Consider the following 18,504-nt stretch of genomic DNA (forward strand, 5'->3'; position numbering starts at 1 on the left):
TGAAGGAAGGATCTGGAACATGAGCCAACTCACACAGATAAAATGGACTGGCTCTCCCCTGAAGCACTCTCTGCAGGGAATTTCTGCACACAGGGTACAGAACATGCATCCCGGAGTGATTATATCCTCCCTGCTCCCCTCTTTTTGGAGCACAGCCATGCCTTGCCCTTTCCAAGAGAGTTTGCAGGATGCCAGTACAGACTCAGAACAGCATTTCAGCCAGAATAGGATGTATGGTAGATTCAAAATTTACTGCCAGAAGAAGGAAAAAATTAAAAAGCCAGGACTACTCAAAGTTATTAATCTTGCCTCATGAGTACAATTATTAATTAATTACTGGGAGAGAACAGAATCAAAGAAAATCAGTGTTTATCAGTCTGCAACATGTGGATAATTTCCACCCTCACAATTAGAGTGGCTATGCCACTACCTGGTCTGGCATTGGGTCAGCTGATCCATAGTTTGAGGTTAAAAAATGTTAGCATCTATACTGGCATAAACATCTTTCCTACTTATCCTTCACCAGCCATTCCCAACCCTGCACCATTCCCTCAGCTCCACCACAGATTTTGGAGCTCTTTGATGTTATTTTTAATCCAGATCATTCCCTAATCAGATTTATTTGCAGCCCTGCAAATAATTGCATCAGTACAACCAAGGAGGAAAAATAAGATAGTGATTAAATTGTTATTCGTGGGAGGAAAAAAACAAACCAACCAAACAAAAAGTTACTAGGGAACAACCCTAGATTTATATGAGGGAATATATGCCCAAAGTTTTTATTAAATGCTTATGTTGGCAGTTTTGAATTGATACTAAAGAAGTTTCATTTTAACAACTGCAGGTCATTAAATTTGTAATGATTGCTGGGAAGTACATCGAGCATATCCAGTATCTCCACAGCAAAAGTATCTTGAAGTTAGGGAATAGTTCTGAGACACTTGTTTTCTCCTTTAAAAAGACTTTTGTTTTAATAGGAAAATAAAAAATTATAAATAGTGCAGCAGAAATCTTCAGTGCAGGAAAGAATCAATGCAAAATCTCAGTTAAAGTCTGCAAATTGCAGTCACATGCATCAGAGCCAAGTCCCACTTTGCTTTTACACCAGAGCCTTATTGACTAAAGCAGAGTTTTTCCTGTGAGAAAAGGGGATTCCAGATCTTTGTTTAGAATATCTATAATTAAGTTAGTAGCAAATTAAATGTAATTACAATTTTATTGTCTTTGGATGTATCTATCATTACATTTGTCCCTGGTGGACTCTTAGAGATTCCAATTTTCAGCAACCTCAGGCCCTTTCAGTGCTCCCACTGACTCTAATGATGGCAGGAGTTCATGTACAATTAGAGCAAATGATGGGATGGGGCCATGCTAGAAGTGGGAGCTGCGTGTTTGTTCCTTGGCCAAACTCAGCAAAGAGAACCTGACGTACACGGACAGAAAGCTCTTTCCTTAGGGATACCAGGTGGTGTAAATAATAAAAACTCAGGCAAACAACACAGAAGAAACACTGGCCTTCAGGTGAAGGTACTATGAAATTAGGGAACATCACACGTGGACAGAATTAGGTTTTTACAGTGCCACAATACTGAAATCATAGCATGATTTTAATTGTAAAGGGTTAGTAATAAAAGGTAAACATATATATATACACATATATATGTCTGTATGCTAAAGACTTTCAGAGAAAAAACCTTTTCATAAAATATTAATGTTTAAAACTCTACTGTGATTATTTCCAGTAAACAAAAATATCTGAAAAATATCTCCAACTGAAACAAATTCTGAAACATCATAAAATGCATTCATGGTGCTTAATGTTTTACCCTACCATAAAAAGAGGGGAAATGTTAATGAAGCACACTCTGATCCATGGATAGAAATACAATATTGCTAAAATAGTTTTTATTTCTCTGTCAAAAGTACTTGTGGCTCTGCTGTAATTCCTGCTTTCTCTGTCAAATGAACAAAAGCATGAGTACTGTTAGAATTTATTTCTAGATAAAGATGAGTTGCTAGAGATGCAGGATGTTTAGCTAACCACACTTCAGAAAAGAATTCAAATCATTTTAGTTTTATTGCCTTTCTTCCCCTCTTAAGTTAGCTTATGCAAAAACATTTTCCAGGACAAGAGTGGAATCCAAGGTGATATTTAGTTAGATCTAGCTTGTCAGAGCTGGTATCTGCTTCCATTGACTTCAGTGAAAGTGTTAACTAATGTGTGACTTAACCTTAACATACAAAGCAAGGTACTTGCATTGCACAGGCTCTGAAACAATATTTAGGGACAGTGAGGCTAATTTACGGTTTTTATGAAAGTTTTTTTACCAAGTGCCAGAGAACCCAAACTGGTCTCCCCCTGGGGCTTTACTGGGGAGCCAGAAGCTTGAAAGCCTCAGTACCCACAGATTCACTGCCTTAAAGATCTGAGCCCAGGTAGGTCTGCACAGTACACTTCAGAATATGTTATTTTTAAAATGTCTCTGCTTCTTATGAGTGAAGCCTAAAATCCTTTGTCAATAGCATGAAAAGGTTCTTTTTGTATGTGTGTGCATTTGCATTGTTTAATTAACTTTCTTCAATATACCTGACATTTCTCATGCTGAGATATATGGGAGGTAAATCAGTACAGGATGGCAGTTCTTTGTCTCTCCTGAAAGGCAAATTGCTTCCCTCAATTAAAGTTTTTCTTCCTTGTTGGACCAATAAACACAATCAAGAATTAACTTACTGCAGATGTAAACACCATTGTGCAGCCCCAGTGGGTCCTTTGCCCGAGTCCCAAGATTTTGGGGTTTGTCACCACCCGGGTTTGAAAGCAGAACCCGTTGTCTCTCACCATCTAATCAAGGTAATAATTACAGGCAGTGGATCTGGAGCTAAGAGGAGGAAAAAGGCTTTTCAATCACTGCCTCTGCATTTCAATCGAAGCCCCATGCTGTACAACACTGGAGAACAAGGTGTAAATCAGCTTAAGAACATAGTTCTGCATTCAGTGCGTTGTGGTTTACAGCTCCCAAATGACCTTCATCTATCTTCCTTAGCTGTAGAGGTGTATAATTGAACTAAAGAGAGGTTTGAATAATGAGGTTGAGAGTGGCAGCTCCGCTGCTGTTGCTTAATAGTGTACCAGCCTCACACTTTGTTTTCTGATATGTAACAAAATACTGTAGTGGGTCCAATTCTTCAGGGTGACACTTGGTGATAGTCCCTCTTTTAAAATAGAAAAGAGCAGGGGTTTCGCAGGAAAAAAACCCTATAAATCTTTGGCTGCAACTAGGCTCCCAAAAATACAATTATACGAACCATTTTCTATTCAATATCTGCCCACAAAAGCTCAGAGAGACAAATAGCAATTATCTGCTCTTCTTTCAGTCATGGAATCTATTTTTTTAACTTTTCATCTTCCTTGTGAAAGATTCCCCTCTCAGCTCACAGGAGTAGGGTGTGACACTTTATAGCAAGAGTCCTGTACTGGGACCTTGCCAGAATGAGCAGAGGTGAAGTCTCTGAGAGCAGCCTTTCAAGGCACAGGACCTTGTTTTAAGATCATGCTTTTCTCATATTTATGTGTGCTAAAGTCATCCTTTCTCTCTGTGGTGAGGTTAACGTTAGAGGGCTGCAGTCTTTTCATCCCAGCTCCTCCTTACCACCAGTTCATTACTGATAGCTGCACTGGAATAAAGGTCTGGCAGTCCAATAGCCCGGGATCAATGCAAGATGTCTCCTCAGCCAAGCAGCTGTTAAAAACAAATGTTCCTCTTGTGGCATTTTTGTTGATTTCATGGACACTAAAAGACTTACTCATGCATTTACAGCACCAATTAAGCAGTCGCTCTGCTAATTGCCTCCCTGTACACCAACAGTACCTCCAAGTCAGTACAAGATCTGAGAAAGCCAGAGGAATCTGGAACAGGACTTCCAGACCTCACAGGTGCAGCCCCAGAAGCAATCAGCATCCTCCATGGATCCAGCCAGTTGGGAGCAGGGAGACAGGGGTGCCAACCCTTGAGCCAGTAAGGGAAGCCAGAGAACAGAAGGAAGGTTGGATGCAGCAGCTAACTTCTGGAGGGGCATGTCCCTAGCTGAGGAAGAGAGTTAAAACCTAACTTTTTCATGTTTACAACTTGTGGGGTGAAATGTTACTCTTCATTCCCAAAATCACCTCTGCCAGACCCCAGGAAGCACTGTGGCAGCATTCCCTTCAAAATCTTAATCAGTCCACCTCACATCTCACAACTACCAAAAAAAAAAAAAAAAAAAGACAAATTATACATTGTGCTGCCTCCAGGATTTTCACTTACTAATTATTTTACTCTCCTCCCCTCCCACTTTTGTCTGTCAGTTGACAGGGCAAGTTTATTCAGGATTGTTGGACTGGTGTATTTCTTTTCCAGAGTTTGAATAGACCACGGGGGAGAAGGGCTGCCTTCAACAGCCCCGTAACTGAGCTCTAGGCACTCTGATTTCTCACAGATTCGTCAGAAGGGTGATGCAGGTGACAGCAGTGAACCAAAGAGTGTCTTGGAAAAGAGCAAGACTAAGTCCTGTTGCCCAGAATAATGCCAGGAGGTAAAACTCATTATGGGTTTTTTAATGCAGAAACGTTTCCTGGAGTGAAAGGCACATAACACTTGAGATACACAGAGTCACAGGGAAAATAAAGCACCAGCCATTTGGATATTTCACAGGAAAATCTGCCATGCAAATTTGGACTTCAGAAATATAAAAGGATTTCATATATAAATGACCCAGTCTGGCTTCATAGAAGTCAGTCTTGATTGCTAAAATACACATGTCTGACAGAAAAAAAATGGACTTATCAAATTCATGTTTTTCCTGGCTCTAGTATTTTAAGTTGCCATTCTACCCTGTGCTAAATGCCTCCAAGAATATTAAACAGTCATCATGCCCACATAACTTTATTGTGCCTCGTGGAAGTAAGCTAAATTGGCTTCACGTTACTCATACGTTAAATTTTTTTAAAAAATAAAATAGTTGTACCAATGGCTGCAGGTGTATGAAATTGTACATGAAGTTGTAAATGAAATACCCTAATATATAAATATTTGGGAGATTAAGTAATAGTGAATTAAAACCTTTAAGGGCAGGCTGATATGAGTACTGACTTCTAGTCCTAAGCCTTATATGAAACACAACTCTGAGCAAAATTCGCTCTTACCGAGGCCTGACTGAAGTCACAGTTTTGTCAGGTCTGAATTTTTCCCCTTCAGAGAGGACAGTATCTCTGTGTCAAGGTTTAAATGCATTAAAGAAAGATGAGGAAATACAGAATGGCAAGAATTACAGCTGCCCCTTCACTCTAAGGCACGTTGGCAGATGCAGCAAATCCTAGTATCTCATTTGCGACATGGGATGTGGCTTTGCCACAAATCTGAAAAATCTCATTAGAAAGAAAGTAATAAAGGTGGTAACACTGTCCTTTGGGACTCCTGGCCTTTAAATAAGTACAAGAAACCTGTCTAGAAAGAATAAGGCAGGAAACATTTGTGACTTTTTCAATTTCACACCTCCAGTACCTGCCCACATTGGTTAAACTCAGTACTGTGCTCAGAGCCTGATGCTCTCCTTGCATTTACTCTGATGACCAACTCTCCTTTATAGGTAAGCACTACTGGATATTATTTTTCAACATACTAACACTGACATACCAGAACAGAATGGAGAAATGCCCAGAACATAATGCCCAGAAATAATGGAGAAACTGTCACTTTTCTGTCTAATGGTTTATGTTACTGTAAAGAAGGGCAGAGGTAAACTTTACCTTCACATTCTGCTCTCAGCTCTTCCCATGTGAGTTTACCACAAAACCCTTAACTGAAGCTCAGTGGAGTCACTTTGGATTGAGATCAGTTTACCTGAAGCACAGGCTGTGCCTGTGGGCTGCTTGCCATCAGTTACAGCCTGTAGAGGACTTTTGAAAAGGGAACAGAATAAGACTTTCCATCCCATCTTTCATCAGCACTACCACTTGTAATAATGGCCACCAGGCTCAGACACTGTAAATCTTGCAGAGCCACTGGTAAGTTTAGGCACACAGGGGAAGAAACACATTTGGTTTTGTGGGACTGTGCCTTGCACTCAAAAGTGAGAGAGAAAGACTTAACCTCTCCCTCATGCAGCAGGGCCTCAGCAGTTTCCAGAATTCCAAGCTTTGTAGATACTGAAGTGTCATCTCTCTCTGACATGACTAAATTATCACCACAACTTTATTACACATTAAGTTTTCAGACAGACTCTTAAATGGTCCAGTTTACTACAGTTGCCCTGAACTCTGGAGAGAACTGAACAGTTATAGAGGACATTATTCTTCCCTTTCTTGACAGAGGCAGAAGGACAGCATGCATGAAGAACCTGAATCAGAAAACAGGAAATCACTTTGAAGTGGCAGAACCAAGGCAGGTATTTTATTGATCTGATTTTGGTGCTTAGGAAGTTAGTGCAGCTGGAGTGGGCTCAGAGGACGTGCTATATCCAGGGCAATAGGCTTTTCTGTTTTCAGGCTGGCAATAATGATCTTTATCCTCGATTATCAATACAGCACTCAGTGCTTCAGCTATACAGGTCACTGTGGGAGGTAAGATGGGAGGGAAAAGGGACTGGAATTCTAGCAGGCAACAGCCACTGCCCACATATAGCGATTTTGCAGCTGTTTCAAGCCACAGGGAGCTGTGAAATCTCAATCAACAGGCTCGCTCTGGCTCGTAGGTAGCTTGGTCACTGTCACAGACACACATAACTTGTTCAGCTGCATCTCACTTGAAGATTTTTCATTGTAGAAGTGACTACCAGAGGCTTGAGAAAGCTTTGTATACACACACACACTTCTTGTGTGAGGACTTCAGAGTATAGACATACAAAACAAGCCTAGTGATCTATTTTGGCTGCAATCAGAAACAGGAGGCACATCCCATCACACTGCTCTGTCAAGCAGCTCACCCTGGCTGTTCTCACCTCCCACATTGCACATCACAGCAAGGTTCTCCTGAATGACTGAGCTGCTTCTGCTCAGACCCAGCCTGATTGTGACAGGCAATTCCTGCCTGCTGCAGGCAGGGCCTGCCAAGGAGACGATGCCCAGTGGGCATCACTGCAGCTTCTCCTCTCCCAGTTTCCTATTAAAAAGCCCACAAGGAGTGTACAAGTACACTCCCCTCACTGGGTATTTACACTGAGGCAAAGGACAGCATATTAATCTTCTGAATATCTGCCTCTCAACCAGAAGAATCACCAGGATCCAAATCCAAAGTTTTCCATCCTCCTGTTAGCTGAGACCACTTTCCCCTGGTGAGCAGTGGTGTCCCTTTGAGAGGTGTCCTCTTCCAGGGCTGCAACCAGGCACCAAGGACTTACTGTACACAGATGAGCTCCTCTCCTTTTTAAGGGTGCTCTCTCTGTTTGATAAGAGCACTTTGAACCACAGTCAAGTAGACTAAAACTTTATTATAAGCATCTAATACTTTAGTCAAAACCACCAAAATCTTCTCTCAGTTTACTGTGGAAAATCTTGTGACTTACTGCAAACAGCTACATAGGTATTAGCTGCAATGGATAATGAGGTCATCTGAAATAACTAAAACCCCCTCTTCCCTGCAAGGTCCTCTATGAACAGAGCCACTAACATTTGGCAAACTGATCAAGCTTTGCCAAATGCTGAATGCAGGCAACTCGTCAGGCGATCGGTCTGTTTGTTTTTGTGGGATGAAGACTCTGACTTGAATAAGGAAGAAAACACAGAAGAATTGTTATATCTTTCCTTAGGAATGCTTTGAAAATAACTGCCTTTTGGTGCCTTTTGGGTCTTTCCAAATGCAAACAAGATGCACCTGAAAGGAAGTACCACAAGCATTCTTTGATGAGAATGTTTCAGCTGGCTGCAGAGGCAGCACAAACTCCACCAAAGCAAAGGATGCCCAGCTCTCTCCATCCCCTCTGCACACCCACCCTAAAACCACACCATTGGTATCCAGAGCACAAAGAGACACAGTTCCCCCCCTTCACTGAAGCACAGCCACATGACAGGCAGAGTAAAAACATGCCATGGATTCACAACTTACACAGGAGTAACATGCACACGAGTGGCATCTGAACATCCCAGGCTGGTGGAAAATTAGGCAAAAGGCAGATGATTAACCGACTCTGTTAAAACCACATTCTGCTGCTTACAGCAGTAGATCTTGCAAGTCTTGTTAAATTGTTGTGTGGAGACTTACTGCAAAATTATTTATTGGGAGATTACAAAAGCAAACCGTAAAAATAAAAGCAGCTGGAATGGTGCTACATCAAGAAAGTCTGGCTACCAAGTCAGCTCCTGAATTGCTGCTAAGTTCAGAAACTGATAGAATCTCTATAGTTTTACTTAAAATCCTTACCTCGCTTGAAAACCCCATAGAAATAGAAAGGTCCTGAGTGCAAATTTGTCAGAGTTTCTTAACATCTAAATAATGCTTGATTAACCTTCCCATCTCCACAACATGCTTTCGAATCAAAACCAAGTCCATCTGATCCTCTTGGGAAGCACTATCACGTAAGCTAAAGCTGCTCTCAGCACTTGGCAGTCTCTTAAGCTGTGCACTATAATTATAGAAGAGAGGGAAAAATGACTTTGCATAATGCAGGTGAGAGAGTCAGATAGCTCTGTATTTCATTCTAATTATAGAAAGATGAGAGGTCTGCAGAGCCTAAGTGTGGACAACAGGGTCCTAATTGTGTTACTTGGCCATTAAGCTGGACTAACTCCACGCTAAATTGACTATCTTAAGTCCCTGTTCTTCAGCCGCCCTCCCTCTTTCCTCTTCCTGTAATTTGAAAACCTAAGCTATAACTGTGGAGAATCCATATAGAGTTAAATATAATTTTTACAGAGAGAAAGAACAGAGAAGGTATTTAAACAATTATTGAACCCAATTCTTCATCATATCTTTAAGAGACACTGATCAATGAACTATTTTTTGAATGCACAATTATAGTTCCATGGTAAAGACTTACAGAGCCCTCATAAGCATAATACTAAAATCACCCAAACATCCATTACCTTTAAATATTTTATTTTCTTTAATGCAGGTTTTCTGCAATCAGTAAATCTGTTAAGCTCGGGAACTAACAGGCCCTGTATGAAATGATAATTTCCTCACACCCAGTTTTAGGAAAGACAGTTCTTAGAAGGCAACAGTGACCTGTCTGATCTCAGTGTAGATCAAGAGCAAGTCCACCAGAACTGCTGGTACAAACTTCTAAGTTATACGCTGGTATAAATTAGAAGAGTAAAGGTCAAAGATTATGAAAAGGTGAAAGTTATCAATTAACTCTCAGTGAGTGATTATTTGTATCACAGTAGTCCTGAGAGGCCAATGGAGCATTCCTTGTGATAAAAATCACACATTAAGGAAACCGCTGATTTGGAGAGCTTAAATGAATTTACCATCATTAAGACTATCCTCTCTGCACTTCTAGAAAATGAAAACTGCAGGAGTTGTGTACTTCATTTATGTTTTCTGAATATTTTCTCTATTTTGAAAAAACATAGACAGTGTAAGTTCTAGCATGTCTGTGCTCAACCACACCCAGGGTCCCAGCAGCGAGTAAACTAGTGCAGACCCCAAAACAAAGCCATTTTGCCACAGTTATTTAAGAGCTTTCCAGCTCACCTGGTGTTCACCCTGACACAGGCAGCTGCTATGACACAATGGAAATCCGTCTGCATCATTGATTTTTCTAAGAAATATTAAGAATCAGATAGCAGTGTCATACTGTTATGAAAAACAACATAAAATATTAGCAGCGTTATGAAAATCCAAAGAGGAACGCTCCTAACAAAGGAAGAACACAGCCTTTGGAGACTGTTACCCAGATTTTTGATTCTTATCCACGCCTCTGGTTAGACATCAGCAACACTTCTGAGGCAGTGTGCAGTGTACAATACGGGGACTGAGAGCAACTGATCTGAACCGATTGTTCTCTGGGGACTAAGCAAACAACTCCATGGACTGGGCTTTCAATACCAATGATAAAAAGTGCAAACATTTTATTCAGCAGACAAGTGCGTGAAGAGGCTGCCACATACATTTGTCAATTGTTAAAATTTCTCACTTAACAGTGCTGCCTCTCTCAGGTTAATATTTTTCCAGAGCAGAGTCTGAAAGAATTTAATGATCACAGTGTCCTTTAGATCTTCTGAGCAAACCAAAATTCCTGCCAGGTAATTGGCATCAGCCCCTGTTTACCAAATGCTCTTCAGCCTATAACCAATAAATGATTAACAAGGAACTTCTCAAGTCACTTTCCAGATGTTGTTTATTGAGACATCCTTGTGCTGCAACGACAAATGGGGCAGAAATGAGCAATGCACAGCTTGGCAAGATCCTGACACTCAGCAGAATATCCCCAAGGCTGAATAATTTGGGTGAACACCACTGCACAAAGGTTAAAGCTACTTTCCTTTATATAAACAGAGATGTGTCCCAGCTGGTACTCGTTAGGTTTGAAGAACCAAACATTGGTATTTTCTCAAAACAGGTAGGAACAACTCGCCTTTAACGCAAGAGCAAAGGGTAACACTTCGGGGTAATACTGTTTGATGTGCCTAATGCTTTATTCTCTTTGTGCTGAAGAGGAAATATTAAGACAGCCACAAAGTTTGCTAGAATGAGCTGTGAAAAGTTACACTAATAACAAAATGGGGAGGGAGGCTATTTTTTTCATTCTTTTGCACCTCATTATACTAAAAATAATAGTGTTGCTGTAACAATAATTCCAATTCAAAGCCATTTACACGGGACAAAGCTGCACACATACCACACTGACGTAAGGACAACTCTCTACTACCAGGATTTGGAGGGACCCAAGTGACAACTAAACTCAACAATATTTGGTACAGTTAAAATATCAAAACTCACAGCAAGGGCCGCACTGGATTAGCATGTACAGTGCACGTCTGTAACTATTCCGTGTGCACGCAGGATAACAGAGCTCTACTCTCACCACTACTGTGATGAAAATCTCTAAATCCATAAACAATTTTTTTTTCCAGACTATCAAATAGGATGGGATAAAAAAAAAAGACTCTGAATGTATAGATAAAATAAATTTCAGGCCTGGAGCAATAAAACTAGAGTTGGAACTGTTCCAGGGGGGAAAAAAAAAAAAAAGGTTCATTTCAGTGACCAGATTTGTGGTAGCATTGCAATGAGATAAGATGTTGCAATCTACTAGCTGGTTTTTGCAAAATTTAAATCTCAGAAGCTTGAAATCCTACAGAAATTTGCATATTTTTCAGTGCCTTATGTTAAAATCTATAATGATTCAGGCACATTTGAATAAGAGACAAAAAGAAGGATAATAGAACCTGTCTGGTTTGGGATTCAATCAAAACCTGGGACCCTCCCTTCGATTTGGTTGTGATTCACTACTCTGCATCAGACAAATAGCAGTAACAGCTCCTGAGATAATGGGTGTTTCGGCAGCCAGAAAACAGGAGAGAACAGCAACATAGCATGGCAAAAAAAGAGCCTGTTCCTTTCCCTCTCCCACACCTCAGTACTAATGCTTTCTGTATAGCAGGTGACCCTTTCCAGCCACTACCTGTGATGATGTTCTAACAAACCTTACTCTGATTTTGTCCCATTTGAAATCCCTGAGGCCCTGTAATAACAAATAAGACGGAAGAGGCTGGAGTGGATGCACCATTATTTAACTTCTGTTCACTGTGGTTTCAGCCACATACTGGTAGTTCCCCACCAGTTTCACTGGCATTCTCTAGCCCCAGAGGATTTAGGATTTAGTTCTGCTAATCTCTGGATCCCATATAACATTAGATATTTAGGCTGTGATCTCAGGCAAGCATTTGTCCCTAGAGTCATATTAGATTACTAAGCCACTGGGAAACCAAATAATTAAGGAAATGCATAATGAGGGGTATTAGCTAGAGATGTATTCCATGCCACAAAAAAACAACTGAAAAGCACTGTTTAAAAGGAAAAAGAATTTCCTTCAAAGTGGAAAAATAGCCACCTCGGTCTGCAGCATCAGCTGGAGGCAGCTGGACACAGATCTGGGCAGCGAGGCCACCACTGGTGTTGGTTGGACTGCACAGCTCAGGCAGAGCCTGGTTTTCTGGGCTCCATGGGGAGATGCTGCTAAATCCTTTGCTGTCCATGTTACAACTGGGTAAACTTTATTTGCCTGCATTCATTACCAGCTACACCACTCAATTGCTGTACCAGCACTATCAGCTCGCACATAGACAGTGAACTTGAGGAGGCATCACCCACTTCAAGTTCAGGTCATTCAAACACTTGTCCAGCTCCTACCCTTCCAAGTATATACACCAAAACAAGTTAAACTTCACTCCCATGGCTGCTCTACCACCAGCTGTAAATTTCTTCTCATTCACACTGGTCTGAAGCAGCACACACAGGGATCCTGTGTTGAGGATTGGCCCTCCTTTCTCATTTCACTCCTGCACACACACCCAGCCATAGCCAAGCAGGTTATTTATCTGGTGACCTCTAGATGCTGGAGTTTGATAGGTGATGATTTCACTACAAAGCAGTTAATCGATAAATAGGTTCAGTTTCTTTCCAAATCAGGTACTGACACAACGACACACAGTAGAAGGGCCTGAAAGAGCTGTGTGATAATGTATTGATTATAAACAACCCAAGAGCCATTGTCAAAAGCAGAAGGCATTGTTCTTTCCAACAATCAAATCTATACTTTAACGATCTGTTTTCCCTCATTAAACACTTGAAAAGCTTTCTTAGCAACACTTTTTACTACACAGATGTCCTATTTCATTTTGACACATACAACTTGCTCCCGTCATTCTCTTCATTGTATAGTAGTTTGTTTTGTTTATTGTAAGACAGAAATGTTATGTCATATCTTCTCCTTTGTAGTGCTCGTTTACAAATAGAAAAATCCATGTACACATTTGTCTTATCTGTCTATAGCAATGAAATGAACCAAACAAAACCTCCGAGTCGGAAAAGAAAACTCACACCAGAAAGAAACTGGGGAAAACAGCAGAATTTGGTTGAAGAATATTTGGAATATTCTGTTCTGATTTTTCTTTGAGGTTCATATGACTTACATCATTGATGGAAAGGTAATGACTGCAGACAAGCATGCAAGCAGATGTGATCCAAGCAGATCACCTTACTTTGATGTATTCTCTTAGGCTTATTTTCAGCAATCTCACATAAAATGATGCTTTGGAAATGTTCATAAAGCAGGTTTCATTTTTTGCCTCACCTAGGACTACTCATTTCACCCCTGAATAGCCTCATGACCTTCTGTGGGGACATCAGTTTTACTTACTAATGCTTTGACTCTACAACAAAAAGCTATTTTCTCAATAGAAACAGATCAGCGGGAATAAGGTTCTGGGTTCTACCTAAGAGGCTTCAGCATTAACAAAACATTCATTCCAGTATCAGACAGAACACTTTTCTTTTTCACCTACAACCGTTTAGTGTTGAAATTCAGGAATTATGAAAAGCAGGAAAAAAATCCTTTCTCCTTTGGAGGAGCCCAAGTCATGCTGGGCCACAGAAGACAGAGCTGGATGCAGCTCAGCCCTCTGAACCACATGGTCATTTCCACAAGAACCATGGCTGACTTCAGAGAAAAGCTGGACTGTGAAGGGCCAAGACAGCTACAGTAACCAACACACGGACAAGCGAGTTTGGTTGATACAGCTGCAGGATGTTTAATATAAACTTGAGCTGCTGCCACCTAATTACCCCTTGTGTATTTCTTGCTTAATGCTCTTAGGATCAAGAGCTATTCCCCAGAGCTCCTGCTGAGATGCAGCCTCCCAAATGTTTTTGAAGTATGCACATGTTGAAACTCAGTACCCACAACCTTACAGATGAAACAGGCTGAAAAAGTACTTTGTCAGCATGAGATGTTATTGACCCTTATATCATGTTATTTTGTGTGAAACAAAAAAAGTATGCTAATTGGGAACTGTATGTAGTGCAGTCAATAGAGTTACAATAGAGTTACATCAGTATAACCAAGATCATGGTCTGGTCTATTATTATTAATTATTTCCAGAGAGATTGGTTTCTGTGCATGAATACATTACCAAACACAGCTTTCTCTTTGCCCTGACGTTCTGTGCAGTGCACATCATTAGATCTGGCAGTGAACACAGATACAAACAGAAAGGCTGAATGAGAGCCTGGGAGCTTCTGGCTCTGCTACCCCTTCATCACAGAGCCACATGGAAATAGCATATCAGTCTTTGTTTATGGATTCAAAGGCTTTTCCTCCCCATATATGAAGCACAAAGAGTGAATTATTTTCAGTCACTCCCACAGCTGTTTCAGAAGGGAATTAGGTAATGTTTGTAGGGATCTCTGAAAACAAAGCCCTGCATATGTGCTAAGTGCTATCTTTATTAGTTTCACAGGCAGGTCTGCAGTAGAAAAGCTCTTGTAATTTTATTGTGCATTCCTGCACATTAACTCTTCACTCCTGGTTTTCCCTCACGGTAACGTAGCTGTTCGCACTGCCCTTGTACGCACTGACTTCCCTCAAATAGCTGAACAAACAAAGTGGCAGTGTTTGCCAGAGCCCTGAACCCCTCGGGTTTACAACCTCCGAGTGGGCTGGCAGAGCTGCCTTGAAATGACTTGCTTTCCACAAGCACCCCAGAGAACAGATTAAGTCGGAAGAAAGGAAAACTGAAAACCAACATCCGTTGGTGCTTTTTTTTTTTTATTTCAAAAGTGTTTGAGAGAACGAGTGGAAGGAAGGAGTCTAAAGCTCCCAAACTACACTTTAAAGTATTTTACATAAGTGTCAAGGACCAAAGCCCAAATGTCAGCTCTTTAGGGCTTTTTTCATGAATCACTGCAAATAGAGCCTGAGACAAGAAGGGAAAGAGAGTAAAAAGATGTTAGGAAAATTCTCATGAGGTTGCCCTGCTTTTCTCTCTTTTCAAGATTTATAGACATACTAGAGCATGCTTTTCAAACAATTCTGATTTGGTGCAGTATTTGCAATACTGTTCTGCTTATTATTATAATTTAGCAGTAACCCATTCTCTTAGAATTTGCCTCAGCTCCCCTGTGTTAGGAGTTAACTACATGGATATTTCCTAATAGCTTGTTGCTGACAGCTGGAAAGTGCTCTACCTGATGAGCTTCCCAATAGCCTGTGTTAAATAATTATTATTGGATTCATTTTACCCTCATACACACCAAAACCTGGAAACACTCAATCCTGCTGCCATTCTGATGTTAAGCAGTACTCCACCCAGGAAACAGGTCCATTCAAATCAACATAAAAATGAAGTAAATCAGCACTGCTGCTGGTATTTAGCTTTCTGAGTCACAGAGAATAGAAAGCTATGCCAGGAATGAAGTCCTCCTAACAACAGAGAATTCAAGTCTATTCACCCCAGGGAACATGGACAGCTCCTTCAGGTCTTCCAAAATATTTCTGGAGCCTAAAATACCAAGGACAGAGAGACTTTCAATTCTGTCCATGGTACAGGGTCATCGGTTCAGGTGGAAGCACAGTCCAGTGTTGCCATCTCCTGCTCTCACCACTACCTGGGGACACAGTTACTCAGACTGAGCTTGCTACTGCAAAAACAGGAGTTGATTATCCTCCAGAGCCTATCCTCAAACACTTCCAGAAGGTAAGGCAAACTTCAGTGTTTGCCCATATACCATAAAATGTGTAAAGATTTTATGCATTTAAAAAAAGTTTTCTTTCATCATGTTACTATTTAGAGAGGAAACTGAAAGAGAGGGAGATGGAGAGGGCGAAAGGAAACACCACACTTCAGAAATGAGGATTCCAACATCAAATTGTAAAAGGTTGGCATAAAAAGACAAAAAAATCAAAACATGATAAATTATCAAAAAAGCTAATCAAATTCCTGGCAGTTGGGCTTGAGCTGGCTTGTAACATATTACAAAGGCTTCTCCTATTCAGTTAAAAAAGAAAATGTCTGTTACTATTTCACTTTGTATCTGCCTTATTTTGGCACATGTTGCTGGAAACTCAAACAGAACTCTGTAACCCAGATAGTAAATAATCTCCAGACTTTTCCTCAGGTCATGCAAATAATCTGTGTGCAACAGAAGTCAAAGGTACTTTTGTGAGAAGAGCACTTGAAAAGATTTATTCAAACTGCACTTCCAGTTTCACATTCCTTTAAATTCTTCAAATTCAGTATTCTTTCAGTAATACCAGTTAGAGTTTCACTGCTTCTTGTGATGTTATGCAGTAGTATTAGCATTTAGAGAGAACAAGGAATTCTTTTTCAATATTCATTACTGGAAAATCATCAGTTGTATCATGTGTTCATTTTAATAATCCATCTATAGAGTATCTATAGGCATGAACACAACACTGAACACAGTTGTAATAGGCATCCTCCTCTCCTCCCCATCCTCCTCATGGTTTCTTGAGGGAGACAGTGATAACTTTGCTGTGGCATCACCTTCAGCTGTTCAAGTGTCAGACTGAGTTCACACTTAAGGAGTTTCCTTCAAGCTTTTCTAACTCATTTGCCAGTGTCATCAACCACAGAGCTTAGGCACCCAGTTCAGGGTTGAGTCTCTCCTTAAAGACCTCTAACTGCACAAGGGAAGTGCCTTGCTGTATTTCTCTGGGACAGGGCTCTGCTCTGTGACTGCAGAGCAGAGGAAACATCCAAGATCCTGACTAGGGCATTTCACTGCTATCGAGAAATCATGGTGATATTTTGATACTGAAAAATCAGTAGAATTGAAGTTCTTTTGATAAAACAGATTGTATAAAAATTTTGAACTATACTTTCATAACTATAAACTACCCTCAATCTGCCAGTCCTTGCCTGTGCTGAGAAAACTGTATTGCTGTTGACTTCAAAGACAGCAAGTTCAGAGAGTGAACACAAGTGTTAGGGGAGGCAGCGGGTGTGGAGCGTGTAAGAGGCTGTTCTGGCCACACTCTGCCATCCCCCTTTTCAGCTCCAGACCAGCCTATTTGGGTAGCCCCTGGGACAACCTCTGCTAGCGATGGAAGTGAAAAAGAGGTGGCCTGGACTTCCTTGGAAGTAGAGCATCTGCACACACAGAGTATGCAGCACAGAGCTTTGAAAGAGACAAAAAGAGAGCAGGGCTGCAGCTCTAAACTGCTTCAGCAATCCAGTGAAGCTGGACAATCAAAGAGAGCAGAAAATAGTACCAGCGAATGCACAGGAGCATGGTCTTCATCACAGCAAGAAGCCTAAGGGGAGGCTGCACTACTCAGAACCCAACTCTTCCTCTGCCTTTACTGAACATAATCTAGCTGTGAATGACTGCAGCAGAATTTGTGGCTGGATTCCTGGCTCTCAGTGGGAACTGCATCAGCACAGACACAGAGTTTTCATTCCCTCACTTGGACTTTTCCAGACTATCTCATCCCAGCAAAATTAAATTGCATAGCAAACAAAAGCCAGTAAAAACATTAAACACGGTAATTAGTCAACAGAACCAAGGGTAGGAAACCATTTATTATGAGAATTAAGGGAATGATTCACAATGAATAATTTATCTAGCAAATTTAGTTTGGGGTTTTGCTTTTTTTTCCCTGCTGGGAGGGAATTCAGTAAGAGTTTTGCTAGCTGCCTTAACGCTGTGGTGTGGTCCCCAGTAGTCAGCTGTTTAAACTAGCTGTGACTGAGCAAGAAGCCTAGTTTACACAATGGGACAGATTAAACTAAAATAAAGGTTCTTATGCACCCAAATTTACCCATTTACATTTATTTTGTAACACTTGCTTAGCACAGGTTTTATTTTCTTAAGGCCACATTAAGCATGACATGCCAGCACTCTTCCCTTCCCCTTCTTTCATTCAGAAAATGACTGCGAAGCTCAGCAACCTTCACGCCAAATGAAAGACTGGAACCAAAGAAGAGTCATTATGATCTGCAATATTGAACACAAGGCACAAATAACTCCCACATAATAACACTATAGATTCCAACCCTTCCTTCATATTTCACTGCTCAAATGACAAATAAATGAACCTATCAGAGTTCCTCAGATGTATCATAAAGTGGAAATATTGCAGATAGAACAAATAAAACATTTTTCTTGTAGTTAATAGCACCAGAGTGGATAGAGTTACATTTTAATAAAAGTCTCAATTACTTGAATCAGTATTAGACTCGTTATGAGTAGTCCCGCCTTTCTTTTCCACAGATAGAGCAGTTTGATCTCTCATTTCTCATCTGAGGAGGCTGCAGCAGCTTTGCCCTACACTCATCTTAAGGAGGACAAGACAAAAGCTCCTGCAGCATATAGCAGAGTTTCCCAAGATCTAGGACCTGCACTACACCCCATATGCAGGGCACTCCATCGTAGTTTGCATCCCATCAGAGCCCAGTGCAAGTCTCACAACCAGAGGTGAGAACTGCCACCACTGCTGCTCCTGTCATAGGACCTGGCTTTTGCTGCTGGCAGTGGCACATGGTACAAAAGCTGTATGACCAGC

The sequence above is a fragment of the Manacus vitellinus genome, unplaced genomic scaffold (genome assembly GCF_001715985.3).
Source record: "Manacus vitellinus isolate BGI_N305 unplaced genomic scaffold, ASM171598v3 scaffold_49_pilon, whole genome shotgun sequence".
NCBI lineage: Eukaryota > Metazoa > Chordata > Aves > Passeriformes > Pipridae > Manacus > Manacus vitellinus.